The sequence below is a fragment of the Pleurodeles waltl genome, chromosome 2_1, assembly GCF_031143425.1.
Source record: "Pleurodeles waltl isolate 20211129_DDA chromosome 2_1, aPleWal1.hap1.20221129, whole genome shotgun sequence".
NCBI classification, from domain to species: domain Eukaryota; kingdom Metazoa; phylum Chordata; class Amphibia; order Caudata; family Salamandridae; genus Pleurodeles; species Pleurodeles waltl.
The window spans coordinates 248,071,924-248,089,044 of record NC_090438.1 but is presented as its reverse complement, the minus strand read 5'-3'; positions in this window follow the sequence as shown (position 1 = coordinate 248,089,044).

The window sequence follows — 17,121 nt, the reverse complement described above, 5'->3', positions numbered from 1 at the left end:
AATTAGTGGGCTTCTGCAATCAGCCCAATTTTCTCACAGTATTTACAATATTCTGGAGCAGACTATATAGTATGACACTGGAACCAGTAGATTATCCTGCATGTGTTATGGGACACATTGATTTTGATAAAAATACCATTAGATAATACGGGTACCACTTCTCACATTGACTATTCATTGTTTCACTTGCTTATTTGCAATATCTCCCATTTAAGGACTTTAACATATTTAGTTTGTGTGGGTCCTGAATTGTGGATTATATTTTTGTACCAGCTAGACTATTCAGATCCAGTTACCATCAAATGTCATATGTTTTATTCAGTATTGTGAATGCAGATCTATTTTGTAAACTATGGTGAAGGGAGCAATTACATAATACACAACACATATTTTATAAATCAACTATTATGTTGATTGTTAATGACAATTGGGTCAACCGTGAAAAATATTTTATGTACCTACTTGTATGAGATAACATGCTGAGATGTACTCATTACTTCTGTCTACGTTTGTAAACTTTATTTGTTTTCACTAGTACTATATTTAACCCCTTTGTTGCCAGGCCAATTTTAGGATATTTGGGGCAGTTCGAGCTTAGACCCTCATAACTTTTTGTCCACAAAAACTACCCACGGCAAATATGCATCCTTTTTCTCCAACATCCTAGGGATTCTAGAGCTACCCAGAGTTTGTGGGGTCCCCTGAAGGAGAACCAAAAATTTGGCAAAATACAGCTAAAATTTAGTTTTTTAAAACAAAATGAGAAAAAAGGGCTTTCCATGAAAATTGCATTAACAAAGGGTTTACGGTGCTACAATTACCATATTCCCAGCTTTCAGGAACAGTCAGACTTGAATCAGAATACCACACTTTGTAACACAATTTTGGCATTTTACTGGGACATACCCCTGTTTTACTATTTTTTGTTCTTTCAACCTCTTTCCAGTTAGTGACAGAAATGGGTGTACAACCAATGCTGGATCCCGGGCAGCAAAACATTTCTGAAAAGTATAAGATGTGAAGCAGTGGTTATTTGCACATCTCTGTCCGGGGTCCCTAAACTAGCTTGTGAATTAAAGGGCATTTCTCAAACAGTCTTTTTTACACACTGTCTTACATTTGGAAGGAGAATATGTAGAGAAAGACAAGGGGCAATAACACTTGTTCTTCCAGTCTGTGTTCCCCCAGGTCGCCCAATAAAAATGGTAGCTCACTTGTGTGGGTAGGCCTAATGCCCATTACAGGAAATGCAACATGGACACATAACATTTTTACATTGAAATCAGACTTGTTTTTTGGAAAGTGCCTAGCTGTGGATTTTGACCTCTAGCTCAGCCGGCACCTAGGGAAACCTACTAAACCTGTGCATTTTCCAGCACTAGACACAGCCACCTAGGGGAATCCAGGATGGGGTGACTTGTGGGGCTCTCAGCAGGTTCTGTTACCCAGAGTCCTTTGCAAACCTCAATATGTGGCAAAAATACCTTTTCCCCACATTTCGGTGACTGAAAGTTCTGGAATCTCAGAGGACCCACAAACTTCCTTCCACCCAGCATTCCTCCAACTCTCCCAATAAAAATGGTACCTCATTTGTGTGGGTAGACCAAGTGCCAGCGACAGGTAATGCCCCAAAACACAACATGGACACATCACATTTTCCCAAAGAAAACTGACCAGTTTTTTGCAAAGTGCCTAGCTGTGGATTTTGGCCTGCAGCTAAGCCGGCACCTAGGAGAACCTAGCAAACCTGGACATTTCTGAAAACTAGACACCTAGGGGAATTCAGAATGGGGTGACTTGTGGGGCTCTCACCAGGTTCTCTTACCCAGAATACTTTCCAAACCTCAAAAGTTAGAAAAAAACACTTTTTCCTCACATTTCAATGATAAAAAGTTCTGGAATATAAGAGGAGCCACAAATGTCCTTTCACCCAGCATTTCCCCAAGTCTCCTGATACAAAAGGTACCTCACCTGTGTGGATAGGCCTAGTGCCCGCAACAGGAAATGCCCCAAAACACACTGTGGACAGATCAAAATGATCTATAATAAAGCAACCTTTTTTTGTAGGGGAGGCACCTGCGTTTTTGGTCCCGGGTGCGGCAGTCATCTAGAGAAACCTGAAAAAACCCAGAGATTTTTTTAAACTAGACAGCTGGTGGAGTTCAGGTAGGTTTGACTTGCATGGATCCCGCAACATGTTCTTATCCAGACTCCTCTGCAAAACTCAAATATAGCTAATAAAATTAAATTTTCCATACTTTTCCTTGTAGGATCACTGTGGCGGTACAAATTTCCTTCCACCCAATGTTCCCATGGTCTGCCGATGAGAATTATACTAAACTAGTGTGGCTGGCACAGGTGCCTGCAACAGGAAAAGGCCAAAAACATGTAGGGATTTAGGGTATGGCATAGCAAGTTGATAAGCACAAGTTTTTTGTTAATACATTTTTAGGCTGACTCTGCTTTGGGGACCCACACAAATGAGGTATCATTTTACTTGGGAGACTAAGGGAATGCTGGGTGGTAGGAAATTTGTGCCGGCACAGTGATCCTACAAAGAAAAGTGAGTAGAGTATGTTTTTTAAGCACATTTTGAGGTTTGCAGGGAGTATGGGTAAGAAAATGTTGGGGGATCCACACAAGCCACACCTCGCTGGACTCCACCGAGTGTCTAGTTTTCAAAAACGTCTGAGTTTGGTAGGATTCCCTAGATGACCGCTGCACCTAGGACCAAAAATGCAGGTGCTCCCCCCTTGTAAAAAGAGGTCGTTTTGTAATAGATCATTTTGATGTATCCACATCCTTCTGTGATGGCCCAAACACTAAAATTCTGAAATGAAATGCGCTTAGGTTATGTTAAAAAGACCCCTCACCCACCAACCAAGTTGGTGGCATGCTTCATCATCGGGGTCCCACCCGAGACAGCTGGCATGTCACGGGTGTGCTTCGATGCCTGATTACAGAGCAGCAGGTTTTGTCATTTTTACCACACATACTGGTTGGATTTGGCACGAGGGTGAGTGATGGTTCAGTAGATCAAATTATATTAAAAAGAGATTTCATAAAAATGAAATGCACTGTTAACAACTGAAAGGGCAAAAAACTGAACAAATGACTCACAGCTTGCGAGCTGTAAAGCTGTGTGAAGGCACAACCGCTTTACAGTCCGTTCACGCATCTTTCATACATGACATGCACAAGACCATTAACACCACCATCCGTGGGCCCAGCACATTACAACACTCACATCAACAGACAGCGCCATTCAAGAGCCCATCACTTTCATATGCCCACATGCTTGATACAGCAATCACACAAGCTGATGAGAGTGTGTGGACTGGCGTTTGGCTAGCAGTGTGTTGCAGCGGCCAACATCAAGTCACTATTTACACCGCCAGCCAAGTGCCACTCCACACACACTGCCAGCCGCGTGCCACTCCACGCACACTGCCAGCCAAGCACCACTCCACGTACACCGCCAGCCAAGTGCCACTCCATGCACACTGCCAGCCAAGTGCCTCTCCATGCACACCGCCATCACTTTTTTTAAACAACAAAGAAACCACTAACTAATTAAGAAATAAGTACAAAACTACAAACACAAAAGCTCTAACTAAATACATGACAGTAATGCCAACCGTGAAACTAAACCTATGGGGAAAAAAAGGCACTTTACGGTCACAGTAGTTCCCAGTAATTCTTCTGGGTGTGGTAACCTCTGAAACAGCCAGCCACCCACAGCCCAGGCTTTGAAGGACAATCCGGGCAGTACATCCGGCTCTCCCTCCGTATATCTCTTCGGGCACAGACTCTACATTTCTTAGTGGGCAAGTCTTTTTTGGAAGTGGGAGGGATGGCATCAGGAAAGTGGTGAACTTTCAATCTAGCCACATCCTCCACCACTTCTTCTCTAGGAACTCTTGCCTGCTTCACCACAAAAAAGGCTCTCTATCACTGCCTCCTGAAATTTAACAAATGTCATCCTTGACTTAAGGGAACAATCATTGAGCACAATAAAAGCATTAAAAGTTGCTAAATTAAACAAATGGATGGTCAACTTTTTATACCACATGGAAGACTTACAAACAGCAGTGTGAGGTTCCAACCTCTGATCTACTCTATCAACACCACCCATGTGCTTATTGTAGTCCAAAATGCACGCAGGTTTGCTCACTTCCATAACCTGACCCCAAACAGTCACAGGGAAGTACGCTCATCATGGATGGTAGTTAGCATGTACACATCCCTCCTGTCTGCAAATTTCAGAGCTAGCAGCTCATTATTACGCCAGGCACTGCACTGTACCCTCTAAAGTTTTTTACAGACAAGCTCCCTTGATATCCTTTCTGGTTAGAAGAGATTGTGCCACAAGCAATAGTGTCCACTCTGAACAAATCCTTGAACAACTGTACTCCAGTTTAGAAGTTATCTTCTTATAAATGGTGACCTTTGTTAAACAGTCGTCTACCAAGTTCCTACACAATTTTCTCACTAACTCCAAAACTGGATGTACAAACAGGGAATCTCCCCCATTGTAGCCCCGGAAATTATACACATATCCTGTATTACTTTCAGACAGCATATACATCTTAATTCTATACCGTGCCCTCTTGCTAGTAATATACTACTTAAAAACCAAACGCCCCTTGAACAGGACCAAAGACCGGTCTACAGATATTTCTTTTCCTGGAACACAGACCTCTGAAAACAGATGTACAAAATGATCAAGGACAGGCCTAATCTTAAAAAGACGGTCCCAATCAGGGTGAACTCAGGGCAAAGCTAAAGCATTGTCAACAAAATGCAGCATCCGAAGAAGAAGCAAATACTGATCATGAGTCAAGGTTGCAGGAAATATATCCGTTGCCATCAAGGGACTGGTAGACCAATAAGAAGCCAGTGATGGCTTCCTTATCAACCCCATCAAAAAAGTTAAACACAGGAACTTTTTCAACTCTTCCAGATTTGTGGGAACCCACTGGGTAGCTCAAAACTGAGGCCTAAGTCTGGCAGCGTTGTCCCTCAAATACTGCTCTGAAACAAATTAGTCTGTTCAACAATATCTTCCAAATATACATCGTCCATAAACAACTGAAAGAAATTGACAGGCAGAAAGTTTTTGGTATTCACTCTACACCCTGGGAGCCCTGTAAATGCAGGCAACTGTGGCTGCTCCATGTTTGGAGTAACATTGATAAATGCATGAACAACAACCAACACTGTTTAAACTAAGTGATAAACAAAGTGTGCTTTATCACAAAGAGTTATGTACTCAAAAACTATACCACTAAATTGCCCGAAAAAGCTAGACTCTCCAGCAACTACTCTGCACAGACACATCAATCACCAATGATTTCCCACTAAAAAAAAAAAAGCAAATTAGACATAAGACAACACAAATATAATTCTGCACAAATCTAAGGACAATTTCACACACAATCCTGCATTCAGTACACCACCTACAAACATATCATTCATGCATGGCACTTTTGGAGTAAATTGTTTTTACGTACCTAAAACATGCGACTATGCAAACTGCAGGTCAACCACTGTCAAAACCGCAAGGAGCCACAGCAAAGGAAGCAAACGCTTTGAACTAAAACAAAAAGGAGAAATAAACTGTTATAATCACATATGCAAATACGTTGCCAGTTCACAAACACCCCGCCACCAAGCATTTCAAAATTTTCCCTGGTGCCTAAGTGGATTCTGCCCCACTTGGGGACAGATGGGCCTACAATAAATAGGCTGATCTGCTCCCAAGGGGGGCAGAAATGGCCAACAGTTGTATGCACCCCTTGGGTGGCAACCCTTGTCCGAGGGGCAGCCCCCCATACAAAAGAAAAACAAAACTTTAAAAAATCCCTGGTGTCTTGGTGGCTTCTGCCCCCAAGCGGGGCAGGTATGGCCATCAGTAATGTGCCCCTTTTGGGGGGTGACCCTTGCCAAAGGGATCGCCCCCCCACCACAAAACACGCACACGCAAACACAAGATCCCTGGTGCCTAAGTGGATTCTGCCCCCTGTGGGGGAAGATGGGCCTACAAACAATAGGCTGATCTGGCCCGAGGGTGGAAGAAATGGGCAACAGTTATGTGCCCCCTATGGGGGGGGGAACCCTTGCCAAAGGGGTGCTTCAACACAAAAAAACAAAGAAACAAATCCCTTGAGTCTTGGTGGCCTCTGTTCCCCTTGGGGCAGATGGGCCTAAATAAAAATAGGTCGATCTGCCCCCGACGGGGGCAGAAATGGCCATCAGTAATGTGCCCCCTTTGGGGGCAAGCCTTGCTGTTATTCCAGCCACCACAACACACGACCTTTGTCCTTGAGCGGGGGTGGATGGCTACAGAGCCTGGCCTGTGGCCAGTCCCTGTGGCAAATCCCTATACCAAACCAACACCACAGGGCCCCCCTCCCCAGACAAATATTGGCCCCTGGGACCCTTTCCCCTGGGGGCCAGTCTAAATATTTACAAAACTACGTAAATCCCAATTTCAATTATTGTGACACTTGGCCTTAATGTTAAATTAATTGAAAGTGGGATTTATGTAGTTTTCTTTCTTTAATGAAATCTGTTTGAGAAGAGAAAAAATAATCAATTTTATTTAATATGTAGGTAAATTGATTGAAATAACTAGCCACTTGATGAATGTAATTAAAGTGTGTGTACGATCATTTGAAAAGTGAATATTGGTAGAGAATGGTGAAAGAAAAGTCTGCTTTCTGCCATGGGTCTTGTTAGTCTGTCCTTACTTTCCTTTGTTGGTGTTAAGAAAGTGTTTTTTAAGGAAAGTGGGGCACGAATGTCAATATGGCTTAGAAAAATTTCATGCAGATAGAAATGCATTGCCAATAAAGCATTTCTATACATCCTGTGAAAGAGTGTGATTTTTTGGTGCTTACATATATCGACTGTGGCACCTTTTTTACAAACATATATAAGTATGTCCTCAGCACTAGTTTATATATATATATATATATATATATATATATATATATATACATACATACATATATATATATATATATATATATATATATATTAACTAGTGCTGAGGACATATGTTAAAGTGTTATAGTTACCTTAGGGCGTGAGTTATAGTCACTTGGAATAACTCTAACTCTAAGTGCTGAATTTCAAAATTTCTATGGTTTTGTACGAGTAAATTCAAAACCTAACTATAACATCCTAGTAACCTTTGTTTTTTTCAGTGAATATATGTATATAAATATATCTATCTATCTAATTATATTTATATATGTGTGTGTGTGTGTGTATATATATATATATTGCTAGGAAGATGGAGCTATGGCGGAGAATCGTGGACAGGGTGAACACTGTGGGACAGTACCCAAGAACAAGGTATGACATCAGGAAGAGGTGGAATGACCTACGGGGGAAGGTGCATTCCGTGGTAGCAAGACACCAGATAGCTGAACAGAGGACTGACGGTGGACCCCCACCTCCTCCCGCACAACTAACAACATGGGAGGAGCAAGTCTTGGCAATCATGCACCCTGAGTGCCTGGCAGGAGTAGGAGGAGGACTGGACTCTGGTAAGTCAAGTCTCTATTACTATCATCCCCCTACCTGCATACCAATACATACCCCCTACCCCTACCATCACCCCATCACTCCACCACCTCACATACACCCCACCATCACAACCCACCCCTCCCAGTACCAAGCCCTGCATGCACCACCAATGCATGGACATCACTCACAGCCCTGGATGGACACCCATCACTAAAGCATGCACATTAGAGAGAATCACCTAGCCCACAAAATCACTACTCACACAAGGCAAAGCTGACAGAGCAATCATAACCATACAGAGCAACACACCCATGCACAAAACGTCACATGCAGAAACAATAACACTGCATTTACATCCCCACAGGTCCCCACACAACGTCACCGGAGAGGAGGTGCCAGCAACAACCAGTCCCCCCACAGAAGAGGCCCACAGAGATGACAGCACCTCTGTTCCCCTGGATCTGGATGACCAACCTGGCCCATACTTTATTAAGGCGAAAACGAAGTCCGCCCTCTGTACGTTTTCCAGATGCAAACAAAGGCGTGTACCAAGCTTGACAAGAACCATTGTGTGAAAAAGGAAGAGGAATGAAAGGTGTTCCTCCTTTCTTTTGATGCACAGGTATTATTCCACATACCCAACAGTTAGTAGTATTTGTAGCATTATGAGTTTGATGCAACATCTGAATGAAAGTATTATTGAAGTACGATTGACGGTGCTTCTGCTCCTGATAGGGAAGAGTAAAGTAATAGTGATCCTCTGGTACTGGAGTAGTGGCAACAAAAAACTCATGAGCAGGAGCCTTCTTTTCAACAAACCAGGTGATTATTGCTATAACCACCAAAACAACAACAAACCCCATAGTACTAATGATCAATTTGTTATTCATTTTAGCAACAGGGATAATTGACCCTTTCAGAAATTAATTAAAAACAATTTTTGGAGCTCTTATCCCTGGGCAGCCGCTGATTTCTTCACCACGGACCAAGACGGGCGTCACTACTCTAATGCATGGCTGATTCCCTCCCCCCCCTTGCCACATTGGCTCTCCGTTTCACTAACCCAGGGCGGTAGCTCAACCAGTTTTTAAAAAAAACATTTTCAGATTCTTTCCTCAGTCTTAAATTATATCGCGACACTCCAGAAGTCGTATGGTCCGGGAGAACCTCTGCAGATTCGTCAGGTGATATAGCACGGCCTTTCTCCGTAGTCAAAATCTCTCGATGATCGGTCAGCACAGCAGGTTCAACCAAGGAAGGTAGCACTCTCTTGCAGTGAGCACTATGGACCCAATTTTTTCGGTTCGTCACTCAAACTGCTGTCCTTGTCGCAAGGAGCACCTGTTCTGGGCCTCGCCACCTTGGTTCCAAGCTGCTTGATCTTTCAAAGGACTTAATCATCACCTGGTCACCAGGTCGGAGTTCATGGCCTTCACCTGTAGATCTGTCAGGAAGTGCTTCTCGAACCTGTTGATGAATAGAAACCAAATTGTCAGTTAAGTGTGCCAAATAATCATTCATCAGGACACAAGGTACATCATATACAGAATTTGGCTTAGGAACTCCCCAAATGTTCATTGGCCTCCCGAAAACCACTTCGTATGGGCTAAGGCCAAGTCGAGAGTATGGCACTGACCTAATAGACAATAATGCCAACGGTAATGCATCCGGCCAAGTTAAGGATGTGGAAGCCTGTATCTTCGCTAACTTCAGCTTCAAAGTAGCACTATACCTTTCCACCAACCCTGCTGATTGTGGGTGGAAAACCGCATGGAACTTCTGTTTGATCACTAAGCCTTTCAGGACATACTTAATAACTTCCCCAACAAAATGAGGTCCGTTATCATTCCATAAAAGTCTGCAAACACCAAACCTAGGGAAAAATTCTTTCAAAAGCACCTCCGCTGTGGTAATGGCAGTATTATCCTTTGTGGGGTACGCCTCTATCCATTTACTGAAGGCACATACCACCACCAAGACATACTTTAAATTGTTGCAGCGTTCAAGCTGAATATAATCCATTTGTAGAACTTCAAAAGGTGCAGTTGGTGTAGAAAACCCTCCCGCAGGAGTACGTGTCCCTTTTCCAGGATTGTATTGTAAACAGATCAAACAAGACTGTACTACATTCTTAGCTGTACTGGAAATTTCTGGATGCTCCCAACTTGTGTAAGCAACTTTGTTATTGTTGAAGCTCCAACATGTGCCAGCCCATGTGCCATCTGAACCATAGGTTGTACAGAAGCTATAGGCAATTTCCATTTATCCATCTGCTTATTCCGCCAACAGCCCTCATCATCCAATTCTCCTTCTTCAGACCATTGCTCACGTTCTTTCACAGAAGCAGATTTCTGTATATCTAATACGTCTTGTATAGCATTATGCCAACGTTCAGCTTGTGACTTCACTACATACATAGAAGTAGTACTTCGCTGCATCGCAGTCTCACGTGCTACGTGGTCCGCAAGAGCATTACCTTGCCCTATCTTATCAGTCACTTTCTTGTGTGCACTACATTTCACAATAGCTAGTTTCTTTGGATATGTCAATGCAGTCAAGAGGTTGTGCAGTAATTCTCCGTGCATTATCTGCATCCCGTGGGATGTGAGAAAGCCTCTCTCCTTCCAAAGCAAACCAAAATCATGAGCCACTCCAAAAGCATTGCGGCTGTCTGTATAAATGTTCACACAAAAGTCAGTACTAAGCTCACATGCTCGTGTCAAAGCTATTAGTTCAGCTGCTTGAGCTGACTTCTGTGGTATAAATCAAATCAAATCATTAACATTTATAAAGCGCGCTACTCACCCGTGCGGGTCTCAAGGCGCTAGGGGGGAAAGGGGGGGTTATCGCTGCTCGAACAGCCAAGTCTTTAGGAGTCTCCGGAAAGCGGAGTGGTCCTGGGTGGTCCTGAGGCTGGTGGGGAGGGAGTTCCAGGTCTTGGCCGCCAGGAAGGAGAAAGATCTCCCACCCGCCGTGGAGCGGCGGGTGCGAGGGACGGCAGCAAGTGCGAGGCCAGCGGAGCGGAGGGGGCGGGTGGGGACGTAGAAGCTGAGGCGTCTGTTGAGGTATTCCGGTCCCTTGTTGTGGAGGGCTTTGTGTGCGTGGGTGAGAAGACGGAAGGTGATCCTTTTGCTGACTGGGAGCCAATGCAGGTGTCTCAGGTGTGCGGAGATGTGGCTGTTGCGGGGTACGTCGAGGATGAGGCGGGCCGAGGCGTTTTGGATGCGTTGCAGGCGGTTTTGGAGTTTGGCGGTGGTCCCGGCGTAGAGGGTGTTGCCGTAGTCCAGGCGACTCGTGACAAGGGCGTGGGTCACGGTTTTTCTGGTGTCGGCGGGGATCCAGCGGAAGATCTTGCGGAGCATGCGGAGAGTGAGGAAGCAGGCGGAGGACACGGCGTTGACTTGCTTGGTCATGGTGAGAAGAGGGTCCAAGATGAAGCCGAGGTTGCGGGCGTGGTCTGCGGGGGTCGGTGCGGTGCCGAGGGCCGTGGGCCACCAGGAGTCGTCCCAGGCGGACGGGGTGTTGCCGAGGATGAGGACTTCCGTTTTTTCAGAGTTCAGCTTTAGGCGGCTGAGCCTCATCCAATCTGCGACGTCCTTCATACCCTCTTGTAGGTTGGTCTTGGCGCTGGCGGGGTCCTTGGTGAGGGAGAGTACAAGTTGGGTGTCGTCGGCGTAGGAGGTGATGATGATGTCGTGCTTGCGTACGATGTCGGCGAGGGGGCTCATGTAGACATTGAAGAGTGTCGGGCTGAGCGATGAGCCTTGAGGTACGCCGCAGATGATCTTGGTGGGTTCTGAGCGAAACGGAGGGAGGTAAACTCTTTGGGAGCGGTTAGCGAGGAAGGAGGCGATCCAGTCCAGGGCCTGGCCTTGGATCCCGGTGGAGCGTAGGCGGGTGATTAGGGTGCGGTGACAGACGGTGTCAAAGGCAGCCGAGAGGTCGAGGAGAATGAGGGCGACTGTTTCACCGTTGTCCATCAGGGTTCTGATGTCGTCTGTGACTGAGATGAGGGCGGTTTCCGTGCTGTGGTTGGTTCGGAATCCGGTTTGTGAAGGGTCGAGCAGGTTGTTGTCTTCCAGGAAGGTGGTCAGCTGTTTGTTGACGGTCTTTTCTATTACCTTGGCTGGGAAAGGTAGAAGAGAGATGGGGCGGAAGTTTTTCAGGTCGCTTGGGTCAGCCGTAGGTTTCTTTAGTAGGGCGTTGACTTCAGCGTGCTTCCAGCATTCGGGGAAGGTAGCAGAAGAAAAAGAAGAGTTGATGACGGTCTGGAGGTGCGGGGCGATGATGTCGTCGGCTTTGTTAAAGATGAAGTGCGGGCAGGGGTCCGAAGGGGCGCCGGAGTGGATAGAGTTCATGATGGATTTGGTTTCTTCCGTGTTGATGTGGGTCCAGTTGTTGAGGGTGATGTCCGGGGAAGCGGGTTCAGTGGTGTATGGTTGGGTCTGGTGTCCGAAGCTGTCGTGGAGGTCGCTGATCTTGCGATGGAAGAAAGTGGCGAGGGATTCGCACAAATCCTGTGAGGGCGTGACGGCGTTGGCGCTGGCGCTGGGGTTGGTGAACTCTTTGACGATGCTGAAGAGTTCTCTGCTGTCTCCACTACCGTGTGTATTGTGGTGATTGCATATGCAGCTGAGGTCGTACCATCTGGCAACTTCAAACAAGACCCATCAACCCACAATTCCCCGTCTACATCTGGAAGGGGCATATCTTGTAAATCAATACGACCCTTTGTCTGTTCTTCGGTAAGGAATATACAATCATGTGTTTCTTGTGACTGAGGCTGAGTCACCGGATATGGCAACAAAGTGGCTGGATTTAGTGTTGCACATCTCTTCAGTGTAATGTGAGGAGCTAGCAATGTCAACTCATATCCTGTTATACGAGCGCTAGTTAAATATTGTGTCTTTGTTTGATTTAAAAGAGCATCAACCGCGTAGGGTATTAACACCAACAGCTTATGTGAGAAAAATATCCCTTCACTCTGACGTATTGACACAGCTGTTGCTGCAACTGAACGAAAACACCCAGGCAACGCTCGAGCGACAGGATCAAGTACTGCTGAAAAATATGCAATGGGACGCTGCTTATCGCCATGTGTCTGTACTAAAACTGACAATGCACATCCATCTTTCTCATGTATGTAAAGTGCAAAAGGCTTCATGTAATCTGGAGTACCTAACACTGGTGCTGAACAAAGGGCTTGTTGTAGCTGCCGGAAAGAAGTCTGACATTCATCTGTCCATGGGAGGGGCATTGGAGTATCTTTAGTCAAAAGTGCTAGCAAAGGTTTGACAATGTGTGAAAACCCTAATATCCATTGCCTACAAAAAGAAGTAAGACCAAGGAATGCACGAACATCTTTCTGAGTAGAGGGTACTGGTGTGTCTAAAATTGCTTGAATACGATCTGATGTAAGTGCACGGCCCTCCTTAGACAAAAGGTGACCTAAATAGGTTACCTTTGGTCTACAATATTGCAATTTCTTTCGTGACACTTTATGATGGTGTGAAGCAAGAAAAGAAAGTAAGGACAAAGTGCACTATTCATATTGCTCAGGGGTATCAGCCGCCAACAAAATATCATCGACATATTGTATGAGAGCCACACCTTCAGGCTAAACAAAAGAATCAAGTTGTCCAAAGTCATAGTACAAGAACTAATTGCTCCCTCAACTTCCTCATAAAAGGCGGCTGTATTTTTCCGCGGGTCAGGTAATGCTGTTTTAAGTGCCATTACATCTGCCCTTTTCCAAGGAGTATACACCCAATTATAAGTAAAATAACCCTTAGCATCAACAGAAGTTTTATCATCACTTATACCCGATCCTTTAGGAGGAACATACAAAGGCGCAGCCTCCCGCATTGGTTTCACATGAACTATCATAATCTTATCTGTTCCAAAGATGGAAGCTTGCACCCCGCCGGTCTGAGATGTCCGTGCAACTATGTCCACAGCCCTTTTCTCCTCTCGCAAACGGTCTGCTGCAACACATAATTTCACCAAACGCCTGATTGCATCAGCCACCTGGGAGAAAACCATCACGCATTTGCTTATGATCAGCTGCTACATCATCGGGCTCTAACTCATCAGAATATTTCCAAAATAGTTCAATAACTTTTGTGCCAAATGCCTCAGTAAAATATAGCTGCTCCATTTCCGTCCACCCTTTCATGTTATCTAAAAGTTCAGATGCAGATGCAACGCTACAAATTGTTTTACGAGCAATATATCTAATCTCAGACGCACGGTTAGCAGGCAACATAGAGTGACTGTCTCGCATCTTCTGTTGCTCCGAACCGGAGACCTTAGCTAACTCATGAGGGGCAGAAGGAACGACATACGGAGGTGGAGGGCGATCTAGTAACAAAAACTCATCATGTGGTTTATTAAGGATAGGATAGAGAGGTTGCCTAACGGTGTATAGGCCAGTTACCTGTAATTTACGTTCTTTCTCTTCTAGCTCCTTTAAGTCATTTATTTATTTATTTCTCATTTCCAATGCTTTCACATATACATTCTTTCGCTGCTCTTTGTCAAGCAAGGCTTGCTCACGCTTCACTCGTCCACGCACTTCTTTCTCCCACATTCGTACACAGTCAAATATATGTTGCCTAGACTTTCGTTTACACATACATTGTTCCACATACTCAGTTTTTCGCAAATCAAATGACCCATGAATAGGCCAACGTAACCGCACAAGTGTATTTATTCCATAATGAGCTGTACATTATAGAAGAAAGACCATGTTTAACATACATATCGCTATTTGGCGTCCCCTCTGGGGGTGCCGGTTGCGATTCTTCCAGTCTCAAATTGGTACCATTACAAAAGCAACACATCCTACGAAGTGCGCTAAAAACAGGCATGCCAAAAATAGTGCAGAATATGCAATATTATAATCAAAGTAGCACTTAAGGTGCCGTTCAAATCAAAATTAAATTGGAGAAAATTCTCCTCATTACCTGCCTATATAAATTGCAATTTATATATCAATTCAAAGGACACAAATTGACTAGTCACCCAAAACACGAGAGCCACAGTAAGTAGTGCTAATCTACATTACCAAACAAAGGCATCAAAACCTACAGCAAGTGCCGTAAAACGGCTCTTACCAATCACAGGGTGTCCAGGTTCCAACTGCCAAGTTCTAAAATCGACCAAATGGTCACTGCATGACGAATGAACAAAAAGGATCTCAGTCGAGGACTGGCGCCACCTGGATGGTCAAATCAGAAGGAAGTGAAGAACGCCGTGGTTGCCAAGACTTGGGTCTCCTCAGGCTTTGATCATCCGCAGCGAGATCCCAATCCTTCGTCGCGACCAATCCGTTGGGCGTCCGAGTCACTGATGAGTCCCTATTCGGGCGCCAATTTGTTGAAGTAAGCCTTAGCAAGGCCTACTAATGCAAGGGGTTCACCTTTCTCTGCACAAAGTCCTCAGACCATGTAGGAAGAAGTTAGCACAGAAACTGAAATAAAAGACAAAGTTTATTAACCTCATGAGGTGGTACTACAGTTCAAACAGCACCCTTCGGTAATGTTTGAAGTAGCACACTGAACTGAGAGAGCATGGTCCTTTTATACCCACGCAGGGGCTAAAAGGAGGTGGTACAATTATAGAAGCAAGACTTGCATACATGTAAGGTCATGTGGAAATGCACAGTCGACAGGTAGGAGGAGCTGACAGTTTTCAAGGACTAACAGCTGCAGACCTTACTGAGCATGTGCGAAGTGGGAGATGCTAAATATAACTTGTCACTATGCAGATTTTCAAGAGTAGTTAACAGAAAGGTAGGACAGAGCACATGGTGAGCACATGGTAGCATGTGGCAGAGAAAATGGCTGCCATGAATACAAAATGGATTCCGCGAAATGTTCACAATAGTTACTAAATACAAGATGTCTTCTGATAATGCTTAATCTAATCGCTGCTAAACTACAACAACCGGGCCCCTGACTTTAGCCACACCGATGAACAGCCCTCCATCTCCGCTGCCGCTAGTGGACAGAAGGTGCCGCCACAGGAACAACAGGCCACCAGAACCCCTCCCCCTGCAGAAGAAGAACCACCCCACAAATGGTCCCTGCGATCCAGGCAGAAGCCAGAGAACATTGCCAAGACCCCGCCAGGAAATAAGACCCTGTCCACCTTGAACTGCCATTGCTCCCCTTCCTAGGCCCCCCTTGGACAATGCATCTGTGATACAAATAGACTGGACTCTATCCTGGACTTTGCTCCACCATCACCCCAGTCCATTGCACATTCCCGTCTACTTACTAGCACTTAAATAAACACTCTTTAAAAAAACTACAAGTATGGATGATCTCAAATGATTTAACTATGTATTCGTTTAACAAGAGTTGTACACTGCAATACAACTGTACAGTAATGTATACATAGGAATGACCTGTAGTTGGCTGCAGACAGCAAACTAGGTGCCAGAGTGGGGCACAGATATCTGAAAATAGAGATGCCAAAGGGTACAGTAAGCGGTCATATAATTGGGAGAATCTGCCTGTCATGTACAATGTCAAATACAAAACTGCCAATGCAAAGTGAAGTTACAGTGTCTTATCTGTGTGTCACTGGAAGGTCTGTTGTATAATAGCTGTTCTGTTGTCCTCATCCTCATCCTCTGCCTCCTCATTTTCACTGTCCACAGGGTCCACTACTGCCACATGCCCATCTCCAGCCTCATACTCCTGCAGAAAAGGCACCTGGCGTCTCAAGGCATGGTTATGCAACATGCAGCATGCCACGATTATGTGGCACACCTTCTTCGGTGAGTAGTACAGGGATCCACCAGTAAGATGGAGGCAACAAAACCTGGCCTTTAGGAGACCGAGGGCCATATTTATACTTTTTGACCACAACTACGCCAACGCAGTTGTGTGTAAAAAATTTTAACGCCGGCTAACGCCATTCCAAAGCGCCATGCGGGCGCCTTATTTATTGAATGACGTTAGCCGGAGGAGCTGACTGGTGTGCATAAAAAAAAATGACTCACAACAGGCAGCGCCGGCGTAGGGGAAAATGGAGCTTGGGCGTAAAGAAATGGGGCAAGTCAGGTGTGAGGCAAAATTTTCGCCTCAACCCGATTTGCGCCATTTTTTTAGACGCCCAACCCCCATTGAAATGACTCCTGTCTTAGCACAGACAGGAGTCATGCCCCCTTGCCCAATGGCCATGCCCAGGGGACTTATGCCACTATGCCACTATGCCCTGGGCATGGTCATTGGGCATAGTGGCATGTAGGGGGGCACAAATCAGGCCCCCCTATGCCACAAAAAAAAAAAAAAAAAAAAAACTTAACTGAACTTACCTTAACTTCCCTGGGATGGGTCCCTCCATCCTTGGGCGTCCTCCTGGGGTGGGCAAGGGTGGCAGGGGGTGTCCCTGGGGGCATGAGAGGTCACCTCTGGGCTCCTTCCGAGCCCACAGGTCCCTTAACACCTGCCCTGACCAGGCGTTAAAAAATGACACAAAAGCGGCTGGACATAATTTTTTATGGCCCGCCCACTCCCGTGCGTCATTTTTGCACGGGAGTTTAAATAAGGCGCACATGCCTTAGAGTAATTTTTT